At 42.0% G+C, this 15,625-nt stretch overlaps 1 protein-coding gene across 7 annotated transcripts in view; it reads right to left on the reverse strand.

Moving 5' to 3' along the window:
- Positions 1-15,625, reverse strand: part of ESRRG (estrogen related receptor gamma) — a 382,468-nt gene that overhangs the window by 348,390 nt on the left and 18,453 nt on the right. For 2 of the 7 annotated variants that reach the window (XM_042817763.1, XM_042817757.1), the window contains exon 1: positions 15,434-15,596. The exons of the other annotated variants lie outside the window; for them this stretch is intronic. The gene's annotated coding sequence lies outside the window, so the exon portion shown is untranslated. Of the gene's footprint in view, positions 1-15,433; positions 15,597-15,625 lie in introns of those variants that run through there. 7 annotated transcript variants of the gene reach the window in all.

A 15,625-nucleotide genomic window follows, 5' to 3' on the forward strand; every position in this document is an offset into this window, starting at 1 on the left:
AGACAAGCAACAGACTTACCTCCTACACTTTGGCTGCCTCCACAGAGACAAAGCAAATAAGCATTACAAGGCTGAGAACCTTGCTTTGAAAATAAGCTTCTTGCTTGCCTTGAAAAATAAGACTTCTTGCTTCTACAGTGGATCTAAGTCCACCTCAGACACAGCATTTTTCCCACATCAACATGAAACACTACACTAGCTGACAGATCATCGGGGATCCTAGAAGCTGCTTTTAGGATAAAGAAGTTATGGTGCGCAAGGGAGACCAAACTTCCTCTCACACACAAACCCAAGATTCAATTTTCTGCCAGATTACCTCCAATAATTAAAATGTCCTGTAATTTATCCTTAAAAGCCAGTGACTATGGGATCCATGAGAATCAATCCGTTATCTTTCACCTCTGCATGTACTGTGCATATGTATATCATATGTAATATGGTTTACCAAATGAACACAAGCAATATTTTCCACTAATTGCAAGAGCCACTAAACTGAACCTTAACTAAAATTAAGTTGACTACTAAAAGCTCAATGAGTAACCTGGCAAATAGAAGTGCTGCATATACAATTTAGTAAGCATGCATGCAAGCAATCTAGTAGCCACGAAGACACAATATTTGCTGAACTTCCTATACCTAAAATTGGTCACATACAATAGCCACACATTCATTACATACTGCGATTTAACACTCACAATGCTATCTCCTCCCTGCAATCAGACAGAAGTATGTTGCTTTCTGTCACCTTACTGTGCTATACCTGATTTGTCACTCTGTGTAGCAAGTTGGTATCTTCGGAAAAGTCCAGAAACAAATCTTCTGCAGCAGAAGAGGTAAAACAGCAAAACAAGAACACTCACAGGACTGCCCCTGACAAACTTGATCAATCTGTCCTTGAAATGCCACAGTGTGATTGTATGACAAATAATTCAAAAGTACAAGTGAAATTATGAAAGATGTGCCCAGGAGCTAATGTTTGTATGCATTAAAATACTCAGATAAATATGTCACGATTCAAGTATGCTATGCTGAAAATACAACGTTAGTGGACTGAAAGGTGCACAATAGATTATAACACCTATACTCTCCATTAAAATAACAGATTTTAAAACAGTTTTAAAACCATATAGATAACATTCTTAGCTATTAAGATGTCATTATATTAGGCAGTCCTAAAAATGTTATCTACCCAAACACAAGCACACCTTGTTTTTGTACAATACACAAAAAACAATCACTATTAGATGTTAATATTGTTCACTATATATTGGTTTCTTCTGATCACAGTTTCCTAATTTTCAGAGTACATCTGACTGTTTGTATAGTTTCTAGGCTACATCTTTATAAAAATGGTTTTGGCTCCGTTCTGTTGTTTATAGGATTGCATACATACACAAATTAAAAGCAGTAATAAACAGCTTTAAGGTTGCACACGGTCCAACTGTCTTGAGAAATTAGAAAACTAGGAGCTTTCCTGAGAAAAAATCTGGGTTTTCAGTGGGGAAAAAAGACTTCCCCATTAACGTACAGAAAAGCGTGCATTTGCACAACTTCTGACTAAAAAAAAAGAAGGGATGATTCAGTAGAAATTCTGACAAATTTTTTTACTTATAGCATGCCCAAAAAAGAAAAACAAACAACAACCACCTAATATTTTAAAAAGAAAAGGTCAAAATGAGCCTATAAGAGTTAAGGGAAAGAGTTAAGGTTATTGATTAAAGACTATTTGCTGATAAAGTTTCATCTATTTGAAATGGGATAGCATTTGGGACTACTCGAACAAAAGTCTACAGAAAACTGATACATCAAGGAACTGAGCAGGATTTAAACAAACAGCAGACATGGCTAAGAACACAAAAATGTCACGAGTACAGCTGAGAAATAAGTGATGGTACAGGACCACTTACTCAGCTGCTAACAAAACATTATTTGCTTTCACCTCCACAAAATAAGGCAGCCATCACTCCACTCACAGCTCAAGGAATTCAAAAAGTGATTGTTATTTCTGTGTGCACATGGAACACCCCAACAAGTCTGGCTTTCAGAAAATGGAACATTTGCCACATGTCACAGAGACAGGTGGGATTCTACGCGATTCCTTGCAGAAAAAAGTTTATAAAAGTTCTTCCCTATAAAACTGCTATTACAAAACAGCAAGCCTGGATTCATCAAGGTATGATAATTTCACAAGCCAGTACCCAAATTTTAGATGTTTTGATAATATAATGAAACTTTCAGCCCTGATAACCACTCCTGTGTCTTATGCTGATAATTTATGAGAGATCACTGCCAGCAGCAAACAGTCCAAGACTGCCAGGAGGCAACAATGAAGGCTGTGCTGCATCTTAAATCTCACTTCTTCTCTAGGACCTTTGGCCCTACACAGTCATGATCAAATTTCTAAGTTTCTCAGATTGCTCCTGACAGAAACTTCATGAAAACTCCTTTCATTTAAGGACACAACTGCAGAAGGTGAGATACATCACACTCAGAAAGTCATAGTCCTGCAAGTGGAGCTTGTTTTTTCTGAAGTCTGCTAGAACATGAGGGAAAAGATGGGAGCAGAGAGGCTCAACCTTGTCAGGATGGAAAAGCTTGAGAACATCCAAAGCACATCTTTGGCCATCTGGGAAAGCTGGATATTGAAAATATAGGCATTCACATAGGTTAGGCAACTTCTAAGGTTAAATGGCAGTTCAGTGAGAATATTGAGGATCTCGATTTGGGCTTTCAATGCCTAAATCCCACTTAAGTCCCACTTAAGGCACCTAATCCTTTTGTGGATCCGAGCCTAAAGCTTTGCCAGAAAGAAGAGAGTCTATGCATGCAAAAGCTAATGGTCAGCGTCAGTCTGGTTCTATTAAAACTAAAATATACAGAGAATAACCTTATTTTATACAAAGGAATAATACAGAATAATGGAAGACCTTCTAGTCACAGAAAGTTAATGCAAAGTTAATCCAGCCAATTTTGACCACAGTCCTATCTGTTGACCCCACAACACATTTGCTAACATAGAGAAATTCACAGTCCGTAAGCCATGTGTACAATTAGCAAATGTACAGTTACAAGAGTGGCACAGTTAGGATGGTATTTTGCAGTTTTATAGCTAGAAAGATTATCGCAGTGGAAAGAGACGATCAAAAATGAAATGCTCACCCATGCTAGAGGCTCGCAGTAGAAAATTCCAAAAGGAGGGATCTCCAAAAAGAGATCCATCCCCAGTGGCCGTCAGCCCTTAAATGAGGTCTAGGAGAGGTGCAGCCAGGCTCCACCCCTTCCGGTCACACAGCTGAATTGCCTTCACCTGTGCTCCCATGGCTGACCCAGTCCTCACCTCAGCTAATCAATCAGTGGTTCAGGCCACGACTCAACAGTTGTGCATGGGAAGAAGCACATTCAGAAATGCTCATAAGATTGAGTGAGTTCTCAAAAAGCTTTGCTTACTCACATCAGCTAAAAAATAAACTAGAAGAGAGTGGAAATTTATCAAACACTGTACTGGTCACACAGAGTTAATAATTTAAAGAACAAAGTTCTGTCATTCAGTGACCAAATAGTTTGCTATGCTCCATGAAATTAAATAGTTTCAGCCCAGTTCTCTATAGCCAGTAGTCCACCTGACAAGAACTACAAATTTATTTCTCGCTCACCTGCACCAGAACTGGCAGTCTCAACAATTAAGTGTGAGCAGATCTAGGTACCAATTTACTCTCTATACCTTACGCTTGGCACATCTATATCAAGATTGCCTTTACTCAGCAACACTTGAATTTAGCTGATAAGACTATTGATGTGATATTTACATATCCAAATATTACCTAATCAATTAAAGCAGTTTGAATAGAAGTGGTAGATTAGAATTACAATCATAAAATACGATTTATTATTATTATTATTATGTTTAAAAGGGATATTGCCATTAATTGTTACCAATTATTTTTATAGAATTTCTGCTAGTCACCAAGGATGCTCTCTATAGCACTGCAACATTTGCCTTATTGTATACACTGAGACTTCTCTACAAGTAAAACACCATGGTCTCCATTCTGGGGACTCAAATCCATCATTACAAGGCTCTGCTTCCAATGAGAATTCTAGCCTAAATCTTCTGCAAATACCCAATACAGCACCTGAACTTTATAAACTGAGAGAGGAACAAAAGAACTTGCCTTCCAGCTCTTCTTATCTACAAATGGGAAAAGATTTCTAGCAGCTCATCCACTAACTGGTCAAAGTTTTACATTACAAAATACAGGAAAGTAGACTTGTGCATACACCACAAATTGCAGAGATACCAAAGATATTTTGAGCAAAGGAAAACCACCTATTGTCCCATGCCAGATAAGTCCATGGAAGGCATTGCACACTACTTCCTTCCTGAATATTTCACTATCTTTCCAGATTGAAAGCTGGTTCTTCAGCCAGGCACAACAATTCTCCACTCCCCCACCTGTTTTTTAAGAGTTGCAAGAATTATTAATGGTACATAAAAAGCCCATGGTGGATAGTCTAGTGTGCTTTCTCCAGGTCATTCAGATGTTGGTCTCGACTCTCATTGCTTTCATCAACATGTTACTTTCAGTTCTCCCAGATTGTGCATGCAAAGATGGTGCCCTCTCTGTCTCCTCCTTTTTGGTAATTTTGTAGGTCTGGTTTACAAAAATATCCTCTCTATGACCAGCCCCGACCAAAAATGTTTTGCAATTTGGCATTTTTTTTTTTTTTCCCAAATCTTCCTTTGCCTCCTTATAGAAAAGGTTGCTTGTTGTTTTGTTGGTGATTTTTTTTTTCCAGTACAAGACAGTCTATTCTTGCCTGTATTATGTGAGTGACTTGCTGTTAATCTATGTATAAGCTAAATCTTACCTTTCTGACTCACACAAGCAAAACCACCCAGATTGACAAGTAATCTCAGAAGAACAGGGAAAGCAAGACTTGTCCTGTATCTACCTACACATCTTCAGTTGCAACCTGTGTTTGACAGAGATTGGTCATCTGTAAAAGACTAATGAGAAATTCTTTAAAATATTTCTGATTGAAAAACATATAAACCACAATTACTGGGAAAGCAACATCTATATAAGGAACTCTAGAAAGACAGAAATAACTGAAAATAGAAATAATCTAGACCTATACTGGAACTACTCTTGGCTTTTCCAAAAGATGTAAGTGTTAAGGAAATTTGGTACTCAAATGAATCAAGCTGGTATGCTTCAAGGTGACAGTTTCGCCTACAGAACACTAAGAGTTAAATTTTTTTAGACATTTAGGGTGGAAGGTGTGAGTTTAGATTGGTAGTGATTTGAGCTGTTGTATTACATAAAGCACAGAGATATTTCTGTTTGCATTTCTGACCAACTGCTATTATTATTCCAGGTTCCTTCTTACAAAGGACGTGTGGTTAGCAGAGGCATGACAGGGAAGCAGCGCCCAAGAATAAATTAATGGAGAAATATTAGTGGAATGCAGCAGGCTTGGGGGAGAGCCCAATTTACACAGAGAAATCGCTTAAAGCAGGGCCATTTGTGCCTGCACACACAGGGATGTAGCAAGGTTTGGTTAGAGCACGCACACGGAAATGGATTTGGTTATGGTTAGAATTTGTGAGTGACAGCCATGTGACAGCTGGGAGTCAGCAAAGATTTTGTAGGGATGGAAATTCTTGAGATAGGACACACGACTGCTCATGCGATCTGCATGTGCCTATCATCATGCTGTATTATAATAGCTGACACCCCAGTGTACCAGTTATCCAAAGGAGAGAGGCTATAAATTAAGAAGAGGATTTGAGGAATGGTGGATATGAGAAATGAAAGTCATAACATTTAAAAATGAAGGGATAAATATAACTTGTTTTCCTGTTACCCAAACAAGCAAACGATTTCCAACCAAACCGCACACCAGTACTAAAACTCGCATTTCCATGATTTATCATTAGTGACAGGTTATTATTTCCTTACAATTTAAATTTTTTTCCCTTTACTAACTTACCTAGAAAGGCCTTGATCCTACAAACACTTATACAACCACCTAATTTTAAGTACATGAATAATCTCGCTGATTAGAGTTACTCATACATTTTTGGGATCAGGGTATAAGTCATAATGTGCAATTAAGCAGATTCATTTCCAAACACTGCTTCATTTTCTGCGGGTCTCACGCAAATGTGAAGCTCCCAGAGATGTTCAATTTAAATCAAACCTGCAAATCTGAAATACTTTCCCTTTAACACTGAATTCAAGCCGATACAGTATCACATGACCTTTACCGTAATTTCTATTAAAATCATTTCATGTCTGGTTGCTTCTGCTATCCTGGCTCATTTGTATTGTTTACAACAAGTCATTGCTCTCGACAGTTAGTGGTGGCTGAATCCATGGTTACCAGTTTTTACATTCACTAGTTAAATGGAATGCAGCTCTTCTGGGGGGTTTCGTGGAGAAAGCTCTTAAGAAACCACAATCCAGCCATCAATCAGGCTAACCTGGGAGAAATTAATCATATAAACATAAGGATTGTTGCATATTAAAAATTTATCAAAAGGGAGCTCTGGGCTTTTATTAGTTGTAGTCACAAAAGTGGACAGGTTTGGCTCTGATTTAGTGCACAGAGGACTTGGTTCTATGGTCTACATCTAACATTCGTCCATGTTGTGCCTCCTCTGGTGCTCACTGCTAATAAAACTACACTGTTTAGCGGCTTTAAAAAAAAAATCTCAAACACTTATTTTACCAGAAATGTGCTCAGAATATAAATAGTGCTTAAATACAGGTTTAACCAGACTGCAGTCCCAGCAAAGTAACTTAAACAGACACATACAAGACCGTAAAAAACAGAACAGACAGCTCTGAGTAGAATTCAATTAAGACAAAAAATACCCCCAAACAATGGAATGCTACTAACGAGTAAATTAAGCCACAAAAACAAATATATTTTATGGCTACCTCAGAACAATGTGCGCTAATTCCCTTTGCCCTGTTATTTATAGTTTGTCGTAGGGTGGGGTTGCCAAAATCAAAAAGCAAAGGAAAAACTTATCTGCACAATGGCTACCAAAAATCCTTTAAAATGCCTAAAAACATTAGAAAAGTTCTGTACAGGATGATGGCTACAATCATTGTCCCACGAGAGCAACGAATAGTTAAATCAAACACATTACTAGCTCATCTACTGCAAAGTCACTGTATCAGAAGCCCGAATTGATTTGTTTCCTTAGAACAAACTGAAAATGAACGTAACATAACATCTGAAAACAACCCCTCCTGCCCTGCTAATCGGATATTGTATAATGGTTGATTGTAGCGCTGCTCTGTGCTATTGTTGCCTATAGCATACATACTTACAGGTTCTGGGTTCTTCCAAGAGTTTGGTGCAGTTTCAAGGACAAATGTCTTAAGGAAGTCTTTCTACTGTGCAGCAGTGATCCTAGCTCTGATCTCATTACATGAGCAAAGTGCTAAATCTGACAATATAAAGAAAACTTCCTGTGTGAAGAAGAAATCTTGGAGAGTCTCAGGGTTAAAAAGGCTCCTTAAACGTGCTGGTTGATTTGCTCCCTAGTTGTGTATACACAGTAGCAGCTGATCTCTGTTTGCAGCCCTGCAGAAAGAAACCTTTGCTGAAAACCAATGGCATCACATTTCAGTGGAGCTATTGCCAGGCTCTGGAGAGCAAAGCAACCTTTGACAACTTCACCCAGTCTGAATCACCGGGGCTTGCTGCATGTCCTGCAGGACTTCAGAAACCCACAGTTACCGTATTACCGCCATTAACACTATCTGAAACCCCTGCTTGTCACAATACAAGCAGAAGTCTCGGTCACTGTAAAAGGAGGTTTTAGTCTGTCAGGACTACAAACTGCAGAATTCACCAGGAGATATTTTTCTTTATCTTGATCGCGGTATTTGCAGATGAGAAGCTGTGAGCTGCACCCAAAAGCATTTTATGCCTCAGAATTGTTCAATGAGTACAGTGGGCATCCTGCTTATCCTAAATATAACCGGAACCTGCCCTGCATCAGCTGCACACACGCCAGCTGTTTTCTTCTGATACAAAGTACAAACCAACAGATTTGGGGAATAGGAGGAGGCAGGTTCTTTTATTTAATAGTCAAGTTAGACCCCCTAGCACTGGATCAAATCTGTGGAGCCCAGTGCCCCTAATTTAACAAAGCCTGGGACTCCAGGGCTGTGACTCCAACCACACACAAGTACCACCCCAGCTTGAAGCTTGGCCCCAGCACCATGCGAGACAGGCAGGACCCAGCCCCACTCCTGCACCTCTTACTGCTGTCCACATGAATTGATGAAACTGGAAAAGCAATATATAAACACGCTAGAGCTGTTTCGACCCTAAACTTGACAGCAACATTTGATTTTAAAGAATTACTAAGGATTAATTTCAATTAGTTGCCTCAGCACTTAGCCCAGAGTAATGCCCAGAACAATCATGACCCATGACTAGAGTATGACCAAGATCCTGCATGCTGCCTTCTGGGGTGGCAACCATTCCTTGCAGGATAACAACCAAACCCCAGAACAACGCTTAGCGCTTTTTACAAGTACATCTCTACAGAGTTGGGTTAGGAGTAGCTAAGGTTTTATTTTAGGCATTCATAAAACAGATTATTCACCACATTCCTTTCCCCTTGGGCACTATGACTATCCTAGCTCCTAATATATTGTGTGTTATTTCTTTAACATTTTGAACTTTATTCCAAAGGGCAGAAAGCAAAACTGACAGTACATCAAGACAGCATGCTCAGTGCTTCAAACAGGAAAATAATTGAGATCCTGTGCACGCACAACATCTGAGCACGCACGTTGCACACATGTGCACACTCGCAAGCACAAACAAGCATTAAGTGTTGGTGGCTCGATTTTCAGAGGTACTCACAGTTCACACCATTTCAATTAAAAGGCACCAAGAAGAAACATAAATCTTCTCCCTGGAGGGACGACGCGAGCAAAGGAAATGCCATCTTCATGGTGAAGTTGGACTCTTTCTAGCTTCTACCACTGCTTGGCTGTGTAACCAGAACACACCACCTCACTTTTCCGTGCTAAAACCAGCACCATAAAATGTAACGCATGCTACAAAAGCAAGGTTTCCCTGCCTTCATTGCTCAAGCTGTGAGACAAGGACTGCATGTTGGGGAGGTAATGGAGTAAAACATGAGTTTTGGAGTGCAGCTCCGAGCTGCACCATAAGAGAAGCAGTGACCTTGGACAACCTGCTCTCTGTGCTCCAGTACCCAACCTGCTGCCCAGGCTCTGCATACTTTGCTCCCAACCTTTGTCCACCTGGTCTCATTTGTCCTTAATTCAGCAAGAAATGTTTGGTGTCACTTTTTCCTGTTAGAAATTCAGCACAAAGTAAAGCAAGCTCTTTGGCAGATGAAACCAAGACATTCACCCCAGTGGAAACAGAAATGTCAGTGAATGAAGTACCCTCACCGAAAGCCCACGTCTATACAGATGGTCTGAATCTTCCAAATTCTGCAGGAGAAGAATAACCTAATCATACTCAGCAGTTCCAGCCCCTGCTCACTCCAGTACTTGGCCAGGGCTGGAGAACACCCACCCAGGAAAACAGACTCAATTTCTCTTTCCATCTCCTTCACGATTATGTCATATCACTCACAGTCATGTAACTCTGTATCTGGGACACTTCTTCAACTCTTTTTTTGTGCAAGTATATTCTGATCCCAACACAGGGCACCCAAAAGCAAAACCCTTCTCCCAACCTTGCCAACTACCCCTTAACCTGGCACATTCTGCCTTCCCTTATTTGCCCCTTCCTGATTTCCTCATTGAATTTTCAGGGTACAGTAAAAAGAGTTAGGAGAGAAATGAAGGGAAGCTAGTCCTGAGCCTACACAATGTCAGAAGGTGTATGACTCCACCCCTCCTCCACCTATGTCCAGGCTCTGGGAAACTAACCCCACTGCCTCTGACACCCAAACCAGGGCTGGTGCGAAAGGAGGGCCAGGCCATGCCATGCCATGCCATCCCTTTGTCCGTCAGCTTTGTAACAATTTACAAATTCATACAGATCTTACAATTCAAAGACATCATCAACAGCCAGTCATTTAAAACTAACACTACTAACAACTGAAATTTCACACCATTTTTAGTTTTAGTAGAACTTTTGGGATGTTTCTTATGTATTTTAAAGCCTCCTTTCCAGAAGTCAAGTAATTAATTATCAGCTTGCTCTTTTAAAAAGGGATGCCTGGGTATTGTAACAAAAGAATTACTGAAAGTAACCACAGTGAAACAGAATTCCAGCAGAAACATGACAACAACTTTAAAAGTCAGACCTTTTAGCTAATCCCCAAATTTGTGGTAGAAATCTTCCTCTTTTTTTTTTTTTTCATTCAGATTTTTTCTTGAATAGAAGAAACTCAGTTCCTCCAGACCTGCCTAATTTCTGCATGCATCCCCAGTCAGTCCATATAGACATTAACAACGACTGCTCTATTTTCTTTTTAACATTTTAATGCATTTGGATCCTTAAGGGAAGCATAAGGTTTCCCCATAAGGGAAACCTTCCTCAACTTGATGAGTTGAAGGACTCATCAAGTCTACTTACTCTTCTCGTGGAAATTCTTCCACCATAGCATTTTGTCCCTTTTCATCTATGAAAGATTTCAAACAAAACCAAACACAGTCACCAAGAAACTTGTATGCTTACGCTTAGTGTTGTACTCACTTGCAGCTCTGCAGCACCTGATCAGTCAGGATTCTCCTTCCTGTTCTATTTAATATAGTACAAAATACGGCTATGCGTACAATTAAAGTTATTCTTTATCCATTTGTTTTCCGTAACATTCTTGCCTTTTATTTGCTCCCTAAAGTAATCAGCATATTTTGAAGCCAATATAAACAATAACATAGATGTAAATATTGCCACGGAGGCATCACAATAAATGAGACATTCGGAATAATTCATTCAAGGTGTCTAGATCACAATTTAAATCCTTTCCCAATTTTAACCAAAGCTTCCATCACAGATGCGCTTAAGCCAAGGTGCACGGCTTCATGCTAGGCTGGTAATCCACGCTAACTAGGAAATAAATTTTCAGTGATTAAGTTGAATTGTTCGTACAAAATGCCAGCTTCAGCCTTTCACCCATACAAAATAGCTTGGAAAATATATACTGCATGTGTTTATTATAGCTACAGTTGCTATGAACATCTATAACTCTCCAACAATTTCTTTGATTTATGTTCAAAAACATACAGGGCATGAAATGATGCCTGCAACCTTACATTTCCCTCAAGAACATTGTGGGGAGAAGATATATTCCAAAACATCATGTTCGATTCCTTGTTATGTCTCCTTTTTAAAATAAATGTATGATAATCAATTACACATGCTTCAAAGCAACTGCCACAAGATTCCCCAACAGAAAAGCTGTTTGAGAAAAGTTCCATTTCCTTTTCCCCTAATGGCTGAGTTACAATAAGAGATCTTATTCAGATATTAAAAGCAGAAATCGTGTTACAAAGGATGGGCCCTGCTCAGCCTGTATATGCACATACAGCAGCATGCATGCCCAGACTTGACTCAGGACAAGGTTTTCAGCACAGGAATATCCCCACCGATCAGCACGCTGACACAGGCACACACGTGTGAAGCAGTTGCATGAAGAAATCCAGTTGATTTCAACAGAATGAAAAAGGCACTAAGCTAAAGTGTCAGGCTTGGCTTTCCCTTCAACCCCAATATGCAGAACATTCCTTTAAGAAGTGCATCCCACTGAAGCTTCCATTAAGAACACACATCTGCCAGTGCTGCTAGCAACATCAACAAAGCTGAATAGCACCTGTGCTGTCAGTGCCGGCGCACATAACATTTGACTCTCCAGGCCTGTCTGAACTCCATGAAAATGTTGAAGAGAGCATTCACCCTGAGTATTGGAGAGAACGGGCTCTGTGCCATCAACAGGAATGTACAATAAGGGTTTCAACTCCACAACCCAGCACAGGGGGCGAAGGCAGCATCCTTCCTGTGATGGGGTGGATTTCCCAGCTGAGCAGGCAGGAGCGCCTGACTCAGAAAATGTCAGCACCTTTTGCCTTCCTGCTCCAGGTCCTTGTGCTGCCTTCATCCCAAGAGACAGCTTCCTTTCCCTACATCCCAGGGCTAGGTTGCAATGCGAACAGCTTGGGACCCAGGCTGGGTGGGACATACCTCTCCAGCAGGTCTGACTCCTACTGGCATCCAGTTTAGAGCAAATACAGGATAAGATGGATTCGAGACTCGTTTCAAATAGAGCATGGCTCTGATCATCAGTGCAAGAATGCAAAATGCACATGCCCAATATGGAAAGCGAAATAAACTCATTCACTGCACCCATTTTTTCTGTCTTTCTTTGAGTCAAACCCTCAGGGATTGAAAACTCACGAGAGAAAATACTCACATGCACCCCCTTAAATAGAGCACTACCATACCCATTAGTAATGAGGTCTTCAAGGAGGAGGGGAGTTTACTGGATGCGCCCAAACAGCCCCCGCTAGATAGCATCAACAGTTGTTCTCCTATTTTCACAGCAGGAAATAAGCAGGTACTGTCCGTATAGGAAGAATCCAGAGGAATCTAGGTCAAAATCAAAGCAAGACTGCTCTGTCCACTTGAAAAAACTCACAAGCATACACAATACCAATGCAAAAACAAAGAACTGGCTTGTAATGCTATCTCTCTTAAGATTGCTAAATAAGTGTGCAAACATTGAACTACTTGGAGTGAAGACAACATTCCTTTTGTGCGACTTCTGAAAAGGCATTTAAAAATCAATCTAAAACTTCAATATTAGGAAATTTTAAAAGCATTATTTCAAACAGGCAGACTTGAAAGAGTCTCTTGTTCACGAGTAAATCTGCAGTTAGTTTTTCTAGTACTGGTGGTTCAATCGAAAGATTCGCCAACTGCCCCCTGGAGAAAACTGAAGATCTGCATTTAAATGGAGATATAGTATTTCCAAATGCACACTACCTGGAAGGCAGATACTGTCAAGGTTTCTCAGTGAGTGGATCTCAAATTGTATTAGGTACATTTCAGTGCTGTAACTATCCCCATTCCGCAGGACTGGGACTATTTCCATATCATTTTGCCATGTGCGTGCTTCGTAATATTTGTCCTGATAAGCCAAAATTAAACCCCCATCTGCAACACAGCCTTCACAGACTAACAAGGAATTACAGCCGTATAAATAATTTTCTGATACGCACAATGAAGACGATATTAGATAGCTCGGCTAGAAATCTTAAATAATTGAAAAGTATGATGACTTAATAGAGTAGTAAGCTTGGTTTACAACGCAGCCAATTTAGAGCCATAAAAACACTGTGTAAAATTTTTATCTTGTGGTTGACCATTACATATCCTATTTATTATTCCAAAGTATTTCAACAGCATTTTTTCTTCATTAATGTGGCTGCTGGCATTTAGCACCCACTCTCTCCTTGCACGTGATTTTCCTGGAACAGCTTTAAGAAAAGAAAAACAAAAACGGAGCAGACCACTATGGGGCTGTTCCTCAATACAACATGCATCTTTTCACAGTCTGACTCGAACTGGCTTCACGGGCTGTAAAATACACTCAAAACCTCCGAGACTTAAATATAATTAATAAAAGCCATAGACGTAAAGTTAAAAGGTGCAGTGTGACTACTGATCCCAACACAACAGTGAGGAAATAAATAAATAAAGAAATAAATAAAATCAGACCTCATGAATATTTTGTTGCTAATGCACAGCAGCTCAAAGATCGGGTGATCCTTTTAGGAAAACAACTTAATCTTGGAAAACAACTTAATCTTGGAAAATCATAATAACCTTCCAGAAAAGTTTTTGCGAGTACATAACATGGGGAGAGAAAAGGTGTAGAGTGCAAAAGACACTCGTGATCAGCTTCAAGCGCACAGGCATTAGTCCAGGCAGCCTCGTGCTGAAATTCAGGTTGCTATTGAATCGTCCCCGTAAACAAGGTTACTGTGAACGGCCCCAGATCTCCTTCCCGCAGCACCTTCAGCGCAGCCCTTCAGCTGTCTACTTAGTTCGTCCCACCTTATCTCGCAGCCCTGACATTCTAATGCTGATTCAAATTCAGGATTCAAAATGAAAGATGAAATCATCTCCAAGATCACTTAATATTGAAATACCGTTGCAGTAATAAGTGGTGCTGGGTTTGAGATAGGAACACAGCACTCCAGCAGTAACCTTTTAATTTCTGGGGGAAATAATAATTTCAAAAAAAAAACCAAAAAAAAACGGTATGGGATGACTGCAATACCATTAATGCAATCGATTTGTTTGCCTTATTTTGATAATGAGCATGCTGAATGCCATGTTTGTTTTCTCCTGCCCCCCACACATCTGAACTGGAAGGTGCTGGAGAGGAGCACGGGCAGCCTGCAGGAGCCCCCGGCCCCAGGGTCACCTCGGTGCCCCCCCAGCAGCAGGGACACGGCCCTACAGGGTACTTCTCCACGCTCAGCCCTGGTACACGCTCAGCGCACCATCTATAAGCTAATGTAGGTTATACCGCAAAGTGCTCCCGTCCTCACCGCGGCCGCATGCAACGTGTGCGGCACGGGAACATTCTGTGCTCGAGAGCAGGGGGAAACACGTATCAGATAAGTTTTATACTCTGTATCTCATACAGGGCTGCTGCTACATGCTTAAAACTTCGGTGCTTTCAGGCAAAAGGGCGTTCGGGTTCTCACCTCCCCCAGCTGCATCCCGCGGCCACAACGGCACTTTGAGGCTCGGGGTCACCCCGAGCAACAGAGAGGAGCGGGGGCCGGGCCGCCTGCCCTGTGCCATTCACCTTCACTCGCACTCGGCTCCTTCCCACCGCCTCCCCCCATCGCAGCCGCCTCCCACGCGCAACCCAGAGCGCCTGAACTCCACGGACGCTCCGAATGCTGCCCGGCACCGCTTCTCCCCTCCTCACAACACAGCCCCAGGCCCGGGGCACGCAACGGCGTCCCTCCCCCCCGCTCTCTACCCGCACGTGTGCCCTTGCGTCCCTCCCCCCACTTCAGCCCGGCAGGGTCCGGCCAGGCCCGGCGGCTCCCGCTCGGCTTCGGGACGGAGCTTTCCCGAGGGGGAAGACCCCCCGCGTTAAAGTAGCAGTCACCCCGGGACCCCGAACTCTCACAGTGCCTCAGTCACTTCCCCGGCACTCCTGACCCCGTGAAGGGGGGGAGGGCAGAACTGCGGGGTTAGCGGAAAGAAAGAGAAAAAAATCGCACCCCCCTCACCCCCCTCGCTAATTGCCGATGACCGGGCGGGCCGGGGGACGGCGGGTGAGTGTGCGGGGCTGGGGGCGGAGGAGGGGGGGGAGGTTGGCCGCGGCTCGCCTCCGCACCGCCCCCGCCCCGCCGCAATGTCAGCGGGTGGAGAGGGGGCCCCGCGTTACCTGGTCAGCGCGGAGCCGCAGGCCGGCTAGTCAGGTGAGTCGTCGGGGATTTTAAAGAAGCCGAAGCCGGTTTCTTTGCTAGGAAAGTCTACAACACCATGCAGGGACATTGCAAAATCTTTACGCACGCCTCCTTTCCCCGGGCTCCCCCGACCTCCGTCGGAGAGGGGGGAGCCGCCGGCGGGCGCAGGC

This window comes from Centrocercus urophasianus, unplaced genomic scaffold (assembly GCF_019232065.1).
Source record: "Centrocercus urophasianus isolate 14NV4802_14NV808 unplaced genomic scaffold, USGS_Curo_1.0 seq_10, whole genome shotgun sequence".
In the NCBI taxonomy this organism is placed as follows: Eukaryota; Metazoa; Chordata; class Aves; order Galliformes; family Phasianidae; genus Centrocercus; species Centrocercus urophasianus.